The sequence below is a fragment of the Neodiprion lecontei genome, chromosome 4 (assembly GCF_021901455.1).
Source record: "Neodiprion lecontei isolate iyNeoLeco1 chromosome 4, iyNeoLeco1.1, whole genome shotgun sequence".
In the NCBI taxonomy this organism is placed as follows: Eukaryota; Metazoa; Arthropoda; class Insecta; order Hymenoptera; family Diprionidae; genus Neodiprion; species Neodiprion lecontei.
Window position 1 is genome coordinate 28,799,891 of NC_060263.1, and position 17,464 is coordinate 28,817,354.

At 39.0% G+C, this 17,464-nt stretch overlaps 1 long non-coding RNA gene and 1 other non-coding gene across 2 annotated transcripts in view; one reads left to right on the forward strand and one right to left on the reverse strand.

Annotated features, from left to right (window-relative positions):
- The first annotated feature begins 619 nt into the window (after window positions 1–619).
- The window catches only part of LOC124293819, a 31,385-nt gene continuing 14,540 nt past the window's right edge, over window positions 620–17,464 (forward strand). Inside the window, exons 1-2 of the long non-coding RNA XR_006903667.1 lie at window positions 620–857; window positions 15,306–15,413. This is a non-coding gene — a long non-coding RNA (uncharacterized LOC124293819). The remainder of the gene's footprint in view (window positions 858–15,305; window positions 15,414–17,464) is intronic.
- Window positions 1,412–1,485, reverse strand: Trnan-guu. The gene has a single exon. It is a non-coding gene; the product is annotated as a tRNA-Asn (tRNA).

The following is a 17,464-nucleotide window of genomic DNA, read 5'->3' on the forward strand; positions in this document are numbered from 1 at the left end:
ATTTATTTACAGTGTCGTGTCAAGCAAGTGGAGGGGCAACGAAGAGAGCACTCCAAGATTATCTATCAGAATGCAATCATAGAGAAGGGTGAAAAAATTACGTGACTTTGCTCGCCCGACGACTCACTTTATAGGACACTTATGATAATATATCACTTAGCGGTCTAATTTCAAGCCTTTTAAGAACTGTGAAAAATGCGGCTGTCACGAGCATTACGAGGCGAGTATGTATATTCATTGTCAGTATATATTTCAGTAATAGAATACATGGATGAGACGGCTGGATCACGTTTTTATCGAAAACAATTAAGTCTATGTTCTCATCTGTTGAATTTATTTGTGCAGCCACTTTATCCAGATTAACAAACTAATCACTCAGAGATAAAAGAAATTGAAAAATGGTCTTGTGAAATTCAATTTTTTGTTTAACGTGGCGAGGGATGGAAATTCTAAATAAGTGCTTAGGAATTTTAGATCTCGAGGGCTGCGCAGTCTTGATACAACCGTTTAGATTGACTCTGACCTCTTCGATGTCCCTAGTAATTTTTGCGATTCACGGCGCTCGTTCGATACCGTGGGTGGCAAGCTTACTAGGGATATGTAAGCGATCAGAATCAATTTAACAAGTGACTGTGCGTTGCAGTTGTTTTTGTCGGAATCTTAAAGTAGGATAATATTTTCTCTGTTTGATGTGAATTTTCCGTAATTTTGAAAACGTATTAAGGTGCGACGTGCATTTGAAAGGAACCGAAATAAATTTAATATACTGTGTTGAATAAAAATCTTGATCATATCTATTTCCAGAGCGTGGAGCAGATACAATACTGGAAATGAACCCCTATTCACACGACGCATTGGTGAGTCGCATGTGCATATTTACTGGTTTTCGTTTTTTGAATTCATCATAACGATGACTGTACAATCACAATTGAAAAAATCTGTGTGCTTTTGAAGTAAGTAATTAGAACTCCGCGAAAGAACTCTTCTCTAAACAACCGTGATGAATATTACTGAACAAACTTGTATGCGAAAAATGATTTAATAGATGCATAAATGAACCGAACTTAATCTAATCAATATAAAATTGCGGAGAATGATAAAATTAATTCGTTTTTTCCGCTATAGTCAATTTAATAATTTATGGGAGTACAATATATCTTCAGATCGATAAACGAGAGACGAGACGCTCTTATGATATTCTTTTACACCGTTACCGATCGTAGAGTAAGGTATTCAGCGGCTTTCCTTAAATTTTCTAACCATACTCATGTACGGTTCAACCGTGGAGCAAGTGAAGGGTTCAAGAAGGTCGACAATACTTAATTGGAAATGAATTCCAAGAAAGAAATATTAATTGATCAGTACCGTTCACTTTTCGGTAAATATCATATCCAAATTGGTAAAAAAGTAACGCCCCCGGGTGGGCTCGAACCACCAACCTTTCGGTTAACAGCCGAACGCGCTAGCCAATTGCGCCACGGAGGCCGTTGTGAAATAGAACATAAAATAGGCTATTTAAATCTGTCTTGTTGAAACGCAGACCGCTCTTCATCCAGATATTAGCAACGCAACAGTATTCGATCTTTGGATAAGAAAATGTGGTACTGCTACCATTTTTACTATTTATAGCCATATATGCCGTGGCATGAAATCTCTAACTGAATGTACCCGACGGTTTAAAGATTTAACTGTAAAACTTATTTCATTATTGCTGATTACAATATATTACGTAAGTATGCGGCTTGAATTCAGCCACCGTTGATTATGAGAAATTATGGAGCTGTCGAACTTGAAATTTACGCCTAACGATGTTAGGAGTGGCAATCCAGCTTACATTAGCTTATTCCGTGCCGTTGACGGAAGAATATAACGTCCGTGCTCAAGAGGAATCGTTTCAGAGAATCTAATCCCCGGATAATATTGTGTTGTATGACCTTTTCGTAACTTCAAATTCCATCATACGTTTTGCATATTTCAATAATGAAAATTTTACACTTCAATCAATGCTTGCGTTCGCGAAGCTTCGGTGTTTTTAACTCGTGTGATAATCCTTTTCATCGGTACGCTGGAAATACGTGCGGATAAATAATTTTTCTCTCATAGATGTCTCCACATGATACTATTCAGACGAGGAAGATTTTTTCGGTCCGGTGATATTTGAATTTTCAATAAATAATACAAGTTTTTTTTTTTGTATTGAGTTTTGATCATTTCTACCAGAATTAATTGCACAGATATAGAAGTATAATTTTGTGAACGTCCGGTTATTAAAAATTGCTTTAAGATTAAACATGTTCCTGTTATGACTTAAAATGTTTAAATTTGCTGTGCTACAAGTGTCAACAGAAGATCGCTTTATTCATGCCCCGTGTCTACATTACCTTCCGTGGGAGTCTTTGACTGAGCACGGCTACATTAATATTTATACAGTGAAGGTTTACCATGAAATTGATTACTGCTATTACGACTACAGGTTTTATTGTTTGTGCAGTCTGATGCGAACTTATAATTTATACATGGTAACGGCAAACAATGGAGTTGATCTTGACTCACTCATGTGTAGCTTGAATTAAAAGCATTCTGTTCTAGTAGGCGGCGTGATAATTAGTTTTCGATTTTGTTTGTACACTAATTTTAAAATTCCATACACCATAGCAAGGAAGTGATTCAATGAATCATCGCATTTCAAGGTGATAAAAGACTTGAACACAGTTCCAGTAGAGCTACATGCCCGTGCACGATTAACATGGAAACGTGGTCAGTAACCACTGCTAAATTAGCGCAGAAGTCTGGAAATTTTCGTTTCGAAATTCACGTAAAATTGCCAATACTTCGAGGTCGTTCAGAGTGAGCCTGCTCTCATATGAAACATGCATTTTATGAGTTGTGTATCATCGAAAAAATTGTTTACTTTATTTTTCGACGAATATAAGGTCTCATGAATTTTCATTAGCCATCATTTGAGGTCAGTCAGGCTCGTATAGGTTTCAAATTCATATGGGATACCGATGTAATCGTATTAATCGCACCTCATGCTTCGACAGGTGCAGCCAATATCAGAAAAGCAGCTGCTCCGCATTCACAGACAGTCCATACGAGGTAATGAAAACCTCATACGTTTGTTAACGGTGAGACACGTACTTTTGCAAACAACTTGACACTCCAAAGACGTTTTCGAACATCACATTTCGATCCTAAAGCCCGCGATAGCCGTAAACTTTTTTCGTGCAATTAGACTGTATTGACTCCTAGTGCTGAAGTTATTTGTAGTACATCTTTAGCGATTACTCCTATTACCAATAATCTTCCCGGCGTATGATAGTGCCTGAGAATGTACTTACGGCTAAATTTAGCTCTTTGCTTAACGGCTTCCACCTATCATTTTTACTCCAGCGACGATGCGGTCCGGTAAGTTTTACCGTCCATACGGTATCTACTACTACGAGTATTTGTAGTACAAGTGAGTTTTATGATTTTTGGTAAAAACCCGAGCCCGACGTAACCAGGTATCCGCGTTTGAACATAAAACGTGAAGACGTACAACATTTTCATACTTATCTATACGTGTTATTGGAGCCGTGCCTAACGATGATACATGTAAGTTTTGTGATGCTGATGTAAGGTGCGTGACCAGCGATATGTTTTTAATTGTTCGAAAACTGCGATAATGAGGAGATGGTGAAAAAATGTACGATATAAACTAATATGGGCATCGATCTTACTAACGGCGATGATGAAATCTCGATGTTCCGTAACTGCAGCTTACTTCCTTATCTCCGAATCGTAACATGGTGCACAATATAGGTATATGATGTGATATAAGAAGAAAAAGAGGAATAACAACAATGTAATTATAACGGTCAATCGTACAGACAGTCTATTAGAGATGACTTTTGCTACTTTATTTCTGATGTATGACGGACACCCGATGAGAGCCTCCTAGCGAGTGCAGACAAGGCTCTTTTAATCACAGTAATTAATAACTTGGCACTTTCTTCCTGGGATACATTACACATATACCTACACAGGTTACGTAAAAGATATTACAACCGAGGGGTGTCATATAAAAAAAATGACGACCGGTTTATGCCCTCTCTTCAAGCCGATTCGAGGTATACCGACATCCGTGCAGCCCGTGCCGTCGTGTAAAGTCGTATAATACCTGCACTCATGCGGTGCGGTGGGGAAAACGACGAGGGTTAAGACATACGACGATGTTTTTTCGTCGTGAAATTCCACGCGCCACGCTCTGGTCCCACCACTTACTCGAGTACGTATTAATATGTGCGTACAACTATGAGAAGGACGTGTATCGGACTTAGAAATCGAAAATAGCGATTTACGGTGCAGTAGCTGTTTTTACTGTCTTTCTACACGCCTAAGTCAAGAGTAGATCAAACAGTTTCGGACGAGGTGTTCGTGCCACTGAAAATTCAATCAATGTCTCGTCAAACGGAATAAATATTAATAATAAATTTGCAGACCCGTATTTCGGCACCTGAAACGCATTTCCCTGTGTCGTTTTACGCGCTGTCGGAATTCGAATTTAGCGTATCGCGCGCTGTATATTCGAGGGAATTATAAGACGTGTACGTGCATACTTACTGCAGTTGATGCGACGCGATGCGCTTCGCGAGAATGGATTATGATTTCACGCGGCTTATATCGCCGATGTGTATACGGTAATTATATCTGCGCGTTGAATGATGATTATACTCGATAGAAATATATATGGCGACCGGGGTCCGCCTGAGCGGAATAATTCATGAAATATTGCGGCGTTTCAAGTAGAATTCCAGAATCTTGGCGTGAGCGAAGGTTGCACGATCGTTGTGCGTTGGATTTCGTTGAAATTCCTGAAATGATCCGATGACGTCAACTACGTCGATTATCGTCTTTGAATAAGAAGACGTGCGCCGTGTGCCCGGTGATTTTGTGGGTTTCGCATTTACGAGGAGCCCGCACTCAATTCTAGGTATACAACTCCGCAGGGAACCTTGGCCCGGAATTCATCGATATTTTAATTGATCGCGTATGTGAAATAATTAAAAATTAAATCCGGAGGGTAGGTGGTGAGTGAATACAGAAAATTACGATTTTTCTACCGCGTAAACAAGTCTTTATATATAAATATACGCCTATAAATGCGCGCGTGCGTATAATGTATAGCGGACGATCAATGTTCTCGCAGATATCATCGATGCTCGCGGTGGCCTTAAACGATTATTCAAAATTTCAGAATATGTGTCTCGTAAACAAAGTTACTCCCCCGATCGATGACCTATATTTACAGGTAAGGAGATGAAAAAGAATTAAAAAGTTGAAAAAAAAAAGAAAAAGAAAGAAACAAATCAGCAAAGTAAATAAGTTTCCCCACTCCCGTGATCTTTAACATAAACAGAAACCGGCGGTATAATAATTTTGCAAAATTTGGCCAGGATTGCGAATATTCATGGCAATTAGTTACGCATGGATTCCCCCGTTTTACAGGCGATGCTTCGGTTAGGTTGGGTTAATAATATGCGCGGAATGCGCTTTCGTAATTCGAATCATAGATCCGATCACTTCGGAAGAAAGTGTCGTCTGCCGCACACTCAAGGGGGCGAGCGGTGGTCTTCGGGGGGACCAAAGCTCTCTGCGAGACTCTCGAAGACCTCCTCTTCTCGTCCCGAAGGCGGCAGCCGGACGCCGTCGTAGAAGCTCGTTGCGCAATTTCGCGTGGGCGATGCTGTAACTCCGGTGGCTGCATGTAACCACCGACGAGACGAGACGCGACGCGACGAGACGAGACGAGACGAGACGAGACGCATCCGCCACCTTCGCAGCTCTCCAATACCATCCCAGTATTATATGCAATAGCTGATAATATCCAATCCCAGGCTCTTGCTGCTCGCTTCATGGAGGGAAAGGAATTCATGAACCAACAAAATAGATTTTCGTGGCGTCTGTTTAGTATCCGGCGATCTAGTATCCCTTATTTGTTCCAAACACGGTGACTTCAATTCAACGATTTCGATTTCGTTAGTTTGTCAAAATAATTCGGTCAAGCGAATTACTTGATTCGACAAAAGCCTTTCTTAGCTTTCGCGATCGAGTCAAGTGTTGATTCGAGTGAACCTTTTGATGCGTTTCCGAATTTGAGTCAACCAAATATCACGTCATTTTAAGCTTATTTACTATTCCTTCAAGTCGCATGTTTGTTGACAGAAACAATTAGGTACTTCAAATATATGAATAAGTATATCAATCGAGCCAACAAAAAATTGACATGAATTGAATGCCATACTTTGTTGATCTAATCGGAGCTTGTTTGGCGTAACTGGTTGAATCAGTTGCACCGATTTGTTTACGAGGTAAAAGAAACATCACATGCTTTGAAACAAATAGAAAAAGTTTCCATCGTTAAACATCGGTATACTAGTACTATAAACGGCCACTAGGGATAACGTAAAATAAGATTGTCATCCGATCTATTATTAACGAAGAAAGCATAATACCAAGTTTCGAGTCATCGAAATTGATATTGACTATAAATAAACAAAAACTGTTGACACATGTTCAGTTCATACTTCTACGTGTACAACAATAAGTTTTCGGGCTTTTTTCATCCAATATCGAGTAAAACCCACAAAATTTTGAGTCAACAGAATTATAAATGATATCATTCGAAAAACACGTTTTGTGTAGTATAACAATAACTCTAATGTTCTGTGTTCAACCAATGCAAAAGGTTATTGTAACACTAAATTTCTTTGCCTGCTTTAGTCATTGAACTCTTGTCTCAACAAAACATGTAACAGAACCAGTTTTATTTTGTTTTATTACAACAATTTCGTATTAAAAAAAAAAAAAAAAAAATGTATTGAGGTGCGTTCAATCAAAAATGTAGTCATTTCAGTCACACATTTTCTTGATACAAAACTCACATTATCGCGAGGAACTCACGCCGTGTGATCTTGAATAAATTGATAGTGAGCATCATCGTTAAAAGGCTTCATTTAATTCTGTATGTTGTTGTCACGAGTACATCGTCCAAAAAAAGTATTTTGTTGAATTGAGTAAGTGTTGTGTTCGCCACGTCTGATTATAGCATTTAGTTGAATCAAACGAATATCGCATGACTCAAATAATTCTTTCCCTCCGTGTAGCTGTTTAGAAACATTACTTTTGACCTTTTTGCACGCATTTTCATGACTGCGTCGCGAACGGTGCGATTCAAACTTCCTAATCTTACAACGTGACATCACGTCGAGTCTCATGTCAGTTCGAACGTTCCAGCTCCCCAAAATTTTTCGGGTGAATCGTATTTGTCCATCGGGACCATTTTTTGGAACCGATTAACGAAAGACATTCGGAATTTTTACTCCTAGGATCGATAAAATTTAACGATATTTTCCCGTTATAGCAGCTATATTCTATTCGAGAATGTGACAAGATTATCACTATATTTTAATCACGATTCGCGAATGGTAATCCACAGCTCCGAACCACCTTCGGATTTATCTGTAGACACGCGCTTTTACAATCGTCACGTATATCGGTAGGATGAGGAGTTTTAACAGGATTCAAGTATTACACCGATGAACTTTTTTTTATTCCATTAATGTATAAGATATTCATATTTTTAAGGGAACTAGATCGACAATGACCGCTGATCAATTATACACGCAAAATACAGATTCTGTAGTGATTGGTTGTACACCATTTTTTTTTTTTTTTTGCTTCGGAAAGTTAAATTTCTTGGTCAATATAGTACAATGACAAGAAATGAGTGATATCGATGCAAAGTCCCGAGTATTCTGAGAATTAATTTATGATCTTATTTTTTGTCGGTATAAAAAATATAGAGAAAAATAAAACCGGTACTGACAATTCGTCTATATTTGACAATTTTTCAAAAATTAATCCATATAATCTCTAGTATGTATATCGAATCCTCCCAGTTCCTTAAAGCGTATAGTATATACATAATTTTTCAAATTCACATATTCGTGCAAATTACCCGTAGCCGCAAACAAATGGGCTACTGTGATTATATCTTGTACAAAATAATTAGCTCTTCTTATTCCTTGCTGCATTCTATCAAGTGTAAACCTACTACGAAATTTACTGGCCGACACCTGTAACCTGAAGTGTGTAACACTAACTTGATTAGACATCTGCGCAGCAGTACCGTGTCTGCAATTGTACGAAATTATGTGCACGTGTGCCTTGGGGTTTCATATTGACCTCCCAAAAAGTGCGGTGAGTTTAACGAATGGTCATCGCTGTAAGGAGCTTGTACGTGTAAGAAAAAGGAGCAATAATTGCGCGGATTAAATTGAGGATAGTATTAATCTTCACTACCCAAAGGTGATGAAGAATCGCCGTAGACGATGACCCCAACCTTATAACGTCGTGGTGCGGAGTCCTTGCGAGTATCCGGTAGCCAATTATTTACATTATAAATTGTCCAATTAGTGAAATAATCATTAGCGATAGAAAAATTGAAATGAAACCTCGCGGTGCAGGTCAATGAATTTTTACGAAATATGGAAATTTGTGTCGGACTCTCAGCTGCTCGCTGCAGCACCGTTCATCTTTCGAGATAACTTGTTTACGAGAATATCTGTCGATCCGACGCGCGACAGCCACGTGTCATAATTATTGAGCAACTCGTAATCAACTAGTTATCACTTTATTGTGTCAATTAGTCTCGAATATTGCCCCGTCTGCAAACAGGTATGATTTAATTAACGATTGCGCAGAGTCCGTCCGAATGATGGAGGATTTAGCACTCACTCACACACGCAACGCACACATACAATATACACACACACACACATATATATATATATATAAAAACGGCGTTGGGCGAGCCTAGCTTTTACATTTTTTCAAATTAACCGATTAATTAATTGATTACTTTTCTCCTGTTTGATTCTTTTTCTGAAACTACGATACGACTATATATACGCGTATTTCGAACTCACATTCGATCGTCGTTAATTAACATACAGCAGATTCTCAATATTTGAACGGTCGATGTTTATATATTATGCAAGTTGTAATTTTTACGAAAATTAGTATTATGCGTGGGTAATATTTCATCTTAATTAAAAAAAAGTTCCATTGATTTCGACGTTAGTAATATCAGACAAATTTGAAGTAGAGGAAAACATCCTTGTGACTTATGCCATTCTGCATTATAGCTGCAATCATGTTTATCGGTGTACAAATAAAGGCTAAATATTTGTGGAATCGTCAGATGAACACGCATTTGTGTTCAAGAGACGCATGAAATTCTACTCTCTCTCTCTTGCCAATTGCTCATGCCAGTAAATGGATCAAAATTGCAAGTTGCTTGTATACTCTTTTACTGTTTTATTTCTCTCTAATTTCAATTATTTTTTATTTCTATTCATTTCTATTATTTCTCTTTCGACTGCCTGTACGGATGAAATCTATTTTTGCCTAGCCTTGCTATTTAAAAATGATTCCTTCAATTAAGTCTCACACATCTGAACGAGGCAGGTATATATCATCTTGCCAACTACTTCCTTGCATCCTCAGTTGTACAAAAAAAAAAAAAAAGAATGTGTTATACGCCTGGAGATTTTATTCAAAGGTCGGATAGTTTTTTTTCCACTCACTCTTCATTGAACGTTCTTTTGATCTATTTACAGAAAGTCCACTTGTGTTATATTTACCCATATGGTCGCTGCAGGCAAGTCAAGTCAGAGTAAAGTAACAACTTATAACTTCGTGTCAGTATACTCAAGGATTTACGGATAAAATGACGATTAAAAAGATTGCATAAATTTGTATAAAATTCAACATTTTATTCGTGGTAGTTTGGTTTTTTTTAAATAATGGTGGTTCGTGAAAATAAACCTTTTTTTCATTCACTCACCTTGAAATATTCTTCTCAAAATCGTCCAGACCTGTAATGATCTGCTTATTCGAAAAGACGGTAATAAATAAGTGTAAATTTATTGACGTATGAGAAATATCAGATGAGTGCAGTAATGCCTACTGCTTAACAACATGTTATTCCAGATCATTAATATAATTATGAATTTGCGGAGAGACCATCTTCACAATGTAAATACCAACGACGAATGGATGACCTTAAGAGACGCGGCATTTATGGAGAATAATTAATCAAGCTGTTAATTAAGAAAACTAGATGCATAATCTGTGGGCAACCGAAAAATTATGAATGCAGATACAAGAAATTAAAACGTAAAAAATAAAAGAACGTTAAATGGATTACCATGAATGCAAAATCGATTCACGTGGTCATCAAATGCTGCGAACGTCTTTTGCCCATTGTCTAAACCGTGTCTTATCGATGTAAAGTATGTTTAATTAGTAAATAAATATTTCTCGGCTTGAAGTCGCAACAAAATTGAGAGAGATTCCGTCTTGCGCAATTGGCATTGGCACTCCGGGATAAACGTCAATTTTAATGTAAAAATCGAGTACTATATAATATGCATATAATGTAAGTATACATAATGAGATGAAAAAAGGTCTGCACAGTAGCGCAATCGCGTTTTGCCGGTGTTAAAAAGCCCCGGCATTATAAAATAGGCGGTTAAGGCGATACTTTACATCGCCTTCTGCATAAATCAGACATCTGAACTTTAAAATTGTTGGTCTATGAAAATTCCGTTGTGTCAGAAATTCACACAAATCCGAGTGGCTGTGTTATGTCGTCCGGTTCAGCCGTCGTATTACCTGGATTCTCAGCCTTATACGTATGTACATTGTATAACATAGTTTGTTAGTGTCGCCTGTATACAGTACATATATGTATATCTATTTTTACGTAAGTGCGAGTGAGCCCCGTGTAGGTTTCTTAAAAATTTATCGCGGAATTTTATGCGTTCGATATTCAAATCTGACAAGAGTTCATCTCTCTCCTCACCATATACTGGGACCGAAGGTCTTTTTTTTCTTCGTAAATATACCTTGCCGTTGCATAATACTAGTCACATGTTTAGGACTTTGTGACTCGGTTAAGTGGACTGCCTTGCTCGGTTGTGTTACTACCAATAATAATAATAATAATAGAAAAAAAAAAAAAAAAAATGTTGCTACATTCGTCTTTGATGTGTATCCGTTGTGGAGGGAGAAAATCAAGACTGAATAAGAGGATGAAAAATGAGATAACATTAGTGCCGCAAGCTTCGCTAATACGTAATAAATGTTATAAAATGCAGAACAGATGAATTTACGACCACGACGAAATGTCATTCCGTACTATTTCCATCGCAAATGGATGACAGAGAACTGCAATAATTACTAACTCCTGTACGTGTTCAAGTTAGTTGTAGTTTCACTGTATCGTATAATTATTGATTTAAATCACCGAATTCCTGGCGTATAATATAACTGGTTGGTAAATAAGTTCGTTTGGTTTTTCCTCGTATACGGCCGACTAAAGCAAAAATCAAACGAACTTATTTGCCAACCTAATATTTCAACATACACGATCCGTTTCACAAATTGTGCCAACTATTTCATACACATGTATAAATGTGTGCTGATAATTCGGTAGATCGACGAAACGCGGGGGCTTCTCGAAAATCATTTATAAAATCAACGACGTGTGATACTTTCGACTAATTACACTCTCACGCAGTTCTCGCAAGATCAATCGGTCAAGTGGTTATCTACAAATCTGATCGTAGATTAAAATAGCAAAGTAAAGAACAGAGTGTCAGGTCACGCGATGTAGAAGCAAATTGCAAGAACTGAGACAACAAACCTCACATGACAATATCATTGAACTTATTTTTATTCCCTGAGATGCGCTTGATCGTCGTTTCATTTTCATCCTGCTCCGTGTACAGCTTGCACGAGTCTACCTGCATGATACGTATAGTATAAAAGTCCTGACGAACCTCGGCGCGCATTCCGGTTTGGCCCAACTACTGCATGCCGCACGATTCGGTTTATATTTAGACGCGGATGAAACAATACCGATTCCGCAAGATGGGGGCGAGGCTCGCAGAGCCGATCGCGCGCCTCCGCTTCTCATTATTATTTTCGCCTCCCGTTTCACTTTAACATTCTTATTTTCCACCTTCGGATCCCCGCCCTCGCGTGTCTCCTTGGAGTCTCCCGTACGTCCGGGTTTATGCCTTCGGGAATTTAATCGACACGCCTTTTTTCTCTCGCCTTTAATACATACTTTATAGTTATTCAGGATTTCTGAAAGGAACCAGCTGAATTTTTTCCGTCTCGTGCATCATGGTTGCTTGTTTCGATGACCTTGTCCCATTGCATCGAGGTATTTACGACTTGTACAGACCGTATAACAATAATATGGCGAAGAAAATAAATTGTCCGTGTAAAAGAGGGGCGAAAGAAGAAAAAGTAAGTGATTTACGAATCAAATTTCATTTTATAAATGTCTGTATAGTATTCCTTATAAATATTATCGACTGCTCAAAACGCATCGAACGTTTTTGTCGATCTCCGGGAAGTTTATTTGATTTTCTCGATTCTGATAAAACATACGATGGCATATATCTATTGGTACGGCGGTCAGCCGTTGAAGTCACCCTTGACTGCGGATATAATTCCATCGAAAGCGAGCTTTTTACGCCCGCGTTCAAATCTCCGCGATGCCTGTACGCAGCCTCGAACATCAGACCGATTCCCAAGGTGGAGAGACTTGCTGACAGCTTCCCACATTCAAAATACTTTTATGCCTCGTCGCGACGTCTTCTCGGACGATTTTTACCTACCTGCGCTTTATCCTGCATCCACCTCCTCGATCCTTGCAAATTGCTGCGAGACGAGGTGCGAATGGAATCCTAAAGTACACATCGGCGAACCTCGTGGGCACACGAGTATTGCCTGTATAACTGTAAATTACACGGTGAAAGACGACCCACACGTGTTTGCGTTTCGACCCTTCGTTAGCGTACACCTGCGGCGAGATGCTTCTTTTATGGAAGGACGCACGTTTCGATTGCAGACTGACGCGTTGCGGGAATTGAGGCTGTCGAGTAGAGGTGGACCGTAAGTGTCGGACGGAAAAGCCGCGAAGAGATGCAAACATATCGCAGAGCCGTTGGAGACGGCAAATGTCCGTGAAATCGATACGTTATATTAACTGGAATTCAGGTGTTATAAAAGTATTGATATTTTTTAAATTAATAGATTTCAGCATGTTGCACTGATTCAATTCCGGGGAATTTTCGAGTTGCTTATTGCAAATCTGCAGTGCCAATGTCTCAAATTGTAAATATTCGATCCAATAGTGGTGGGACGAGGAGTAAAAGGAAATGGTATAAGATTCTATTGGGTTCGAATCTGGAAAATAGTTGTATAATAACCTGAAAATTTTTATACGTCGTCACAGATGTCTTCCATTCTAAGTACAATACGAGCGTTGAATAAAAATTCTACGGAAAAATTTAACTTCCGGTCAGAAAAAAAATTTAAAAATTCGTAACTACTACTCGGGCGAATTACACCTGATGCTAATATAGTACAAAATGTCTTTTGTAAGCCTCCTAGAAACGGTTTTCATAAAAACTTGATCGAACTTAAATAAACTGCGAGCAATTTCTGATAAATTAAGATACCTACGAAGGTTTCGTATGGCTAAAATATTTCAAGAATGCTGCTGGAAGACGTAAGCCGTTAGCAAACTACTAATTTGGTAAAAACTAGAAAAACGCGCTTACGTCATTGCTGTTTATTATATATCTGTAAAAAGTATTAGTTTTACTCGAATTGCCAAAAAAAAATTATGAATAAAAATTGTCCAGTTTTAAAGATGTGCGTAGTTCTTAGATTCTAAAACACATTTCATTCCACCTGTTTCCTTTTTCATATTTCTTTTTTTTTGTTAACATCTGGTGTTTAATCGTTTCCGCGTGTATATCGCGGCTATTAAGTACATGCATATCTATCAGGCGTAGCGACGGCGAGATACAGCCACCGCCTCGAATCACCGTTGAATAAATCTTCTCTAGGCTCAATTTATAATTCCTCTTATCTCTCGAGTGATCCGCCGGTGATTTAGTGCCACCAGATCTGACAGAATCCCACCTCTTGTCGCCGGCAAATCTGCAAGGTATATTGCTGAGATGAGGAACTCGTGTCTATGAGCTATTTAGAAATACACGATAGAGCAAGTGTCACGTAGCGTGCTTGTCCGAATCACGCGAAGTCGACACAGGTAGGCGGATATATCCACTAAAGGTGTCACGATCCTCTATCATCCGCTTGCAAGTAGTTCGCAATGCGCGTGTTATACCTGTAACCGTGTAACGTACTGTACTCGTTGCATGCGGAATATCTCGCAGTTACGTACGTTGTGTACAGTAAATTTGCGTAGGAACGAGCGTGTGCGCGCAATAATATGCAACGAAAATACGTACGATCATGCAAAGTGAAAAAAGTTATTTTCAGTCGATTGAAACGTGAGACATGCATCCTGCTGCTTGTAAGGCGGGATTCACGATGATACATCTGAACGTCTTTTGAGTAAACAATCGCTCCTTTTGCACATGTTGATTATACACCTAACATCACGCAGCGATCGTTAAGCTGGAGGCGATCGGTCTGTCGGACTGAATTTTATAGAGGCGGGATTTCCCGACCCAGAGGACTCTGCCGTGATGACATCACCGAAAGCTGGGACCCGAGGATGGCGAAGAAACTGGACCCAAACCGGATGCTGAGATTCTCTCCGAGTCTACTTGATCGTCAGTGATTCTCAACCGAGTCGCGTTTCGATGCGCACGCTTAGCCGCTTGATAACAGAATCGCATTATAATAACGTCCAAGCATTGATAATTGATGAATAAGATTTCCAATGACTTGAAATTCGATATTCTTGCAGCAAAGTTTATTTAGCCTTTTACGCCTTTTGTTCAGACGCGCTGATGTACGGAAATGCGATCATTGACGGTAGCTGCGCTAAAAGTACTCGGTTAGTGCCTTTCACTTCAACATGAACGTCGACGGTAGCGGTTGTTATTTAAATTTGTACATAATAAATACACAACTATGCGCCAACACATTTGGTAGGTATACCTGCATGGGACACGTCAGGACAACACAATTTCCTTTTCCTTTTCCTAACGGAATTTCGTAAAATCTTTTCATGGTGCCAGTTCCGACAGGTATCTGCGACTGCTATAACGATTGGGAGATAACGTGGGAAAGTTCGACGAATAGACCTACTTATAAGAAGCGAATGAATATTGGTATTCAGTTACACAGAGAAGAAAAAAAATCTTTTCAAGTTAACAACAGCGGTATAAACGCAATAATAATGTTATTTTTTCTTTCAGGAGGAGTTCAACTGCCCGCGGCTAGAAAATATTTGGAGACTCAATAGACGTGATTAACGACGTACAAACAACAAACATATTCACGTATTTTTGACCTCGCAGTCTGTAGTGAGTATGGACATTTGTTTCACAACCATCACGTTTCCTAGATCTGCCCTTGATTGTCGATATAATATCTATAATATATCTGCTCGTATTTTACCGCGTTCCAAAAAATCGAAGATATCTTCTTTCTCGTGAGTCTGATAAGTTTGGCCAAACTCAGGCTGACAGAACAGCCAGTATTTCTGCTCGTAGAACATGAAAATTCGTGCGAATTGGCTAGTCGGACAAAATTGAGCAAATAGTGCAACGTCGAATCGAACGCCCACGAAATGAATCTGACAGGCCTGCATACGAGGTGAAGCGACGTCTTTGGTGGGCGCGTCGCGTCGCGACGGCAGCTCTAACGCGGGATTAAGGTTAGAAGACGACCTTGGCCCAGTGACCAGAAGCATACCGGGCATACAGACGTATTCGTATACGCATTATACACTGGTCAATATAATGTATCTGGCTGGCGCGGCGACGTGATGAAGAATTAAGTTTCGATCATTTTTACGAAATTCTAATCGAACATCGCCGGCTAATTCACTCTGAGCCCTGTAGCTGCAGTGCTGCAGTGCAGGAGTTGCACCATCCTAGTGTGCCCTAGCTATATTCTTCTACCAATGATCTGTGTTTTAGATGTCATGCAAATTACAAAAATGTGACGCGTCTATATATCGTCACGCTCCTAGTTTTCCATTCGTCGATGGTGAAATGTCAGACTGTACAAGCGATGGCTGAATAATAAAATCACGTTATTATAACACGAATCTAATCGCGATGAGGTTGAATAATTATGGTAGAGTAGTTTTAAAATTCCGAATTTAAAAGGTGTTCGATAACTCTGCGGTCTGGCGAGTCATGGGAATAGAGAAAAATTAATTGTCGAGGTCAAGTCGAGTTGAGTATATCCGGAATAGAAGCGGGGGTTGATTTTGACACAACCGCATGCTCGTGACTTAGTAAAAGACGCGACATATATTATCGAAATTCAACACCGTTCCACATGTTCTAAATTGTAACAGTTTAAATAAGCCGCCAAAGCAGTGACTACGGGACTCAGTAATAGGTAGGTCCATAGGGGGGGGGGGCTTCACCTAAGCGGTTATATGATATATGTACGATCAATCGATCGAGAAGTGTAAGCTATAGACGACGAATGAGCGGTCGATCGTTATCAGAGTGCGCTCTAAAAAAAGAAATCATAACGAACGAATTGATCAAATTGACAAAATGAAATAAAACGCGTACGGATAACATTTGAGATAACGAAGGAAAATTAGCAGCGACCGATCTTTTTACGGATTCCCGATAAAGGAAAACCACCTGGATATGACGGACGAGGGGAGTCCAATTTGCCGGACACGGAATTAGCGAGTGCAACTGAGAAAATGGAAACTGGAATTTGAAGCAAATCCCAAAACGAAACACTTATGATAAGTTTTTTTATTCTGACCTGTTCTATTTTTTTTTTTGTAATTTTACGAGTATACCGTTTATGGAATTATTATTGTCATAGATGTCCGCCGTGCCCATTTTATTTATATAATTTATTTATCATTTTCTTTCACATGTATACGCTTCTTTTATTCGGTTTTAGTTTATAGATGCATGTCATTAGGTCATACCGAACATCCGAAATTCCGTTTTAAATAAAAAAAAAAAAACAATAAAAAAATAAATTGATAGCGGATGATTTTTGTTAATTGCGAGAGGCTCCTCAGTTGGAGTTGAATCCTGGTCGGAGCAAACCGCGATAACGAAAAAGACCGTTACAAAATGAAAGGTCGAATCTGCGTGACAATATCGCGTAGATATTGCTTTACCTACCGCAATAATGTGACATTTGAAAACCACCTTCAGTTTCGCTTACTGTTCGAAAATGCATGCATACAACGTAAAATTATGATTCAAACGAATAGCTTCTATTGCGTAATACGCGTCAGATGTTTTCTTCCTATAATTATGCATGTAAAAATACCTCTGGTCTCACTTGGCGCCAGTTAAACGAATTCGGTGGCCATGCATCGATCACCAATCTGAAAAGTATGCAATACGTGATCTTTTCGACA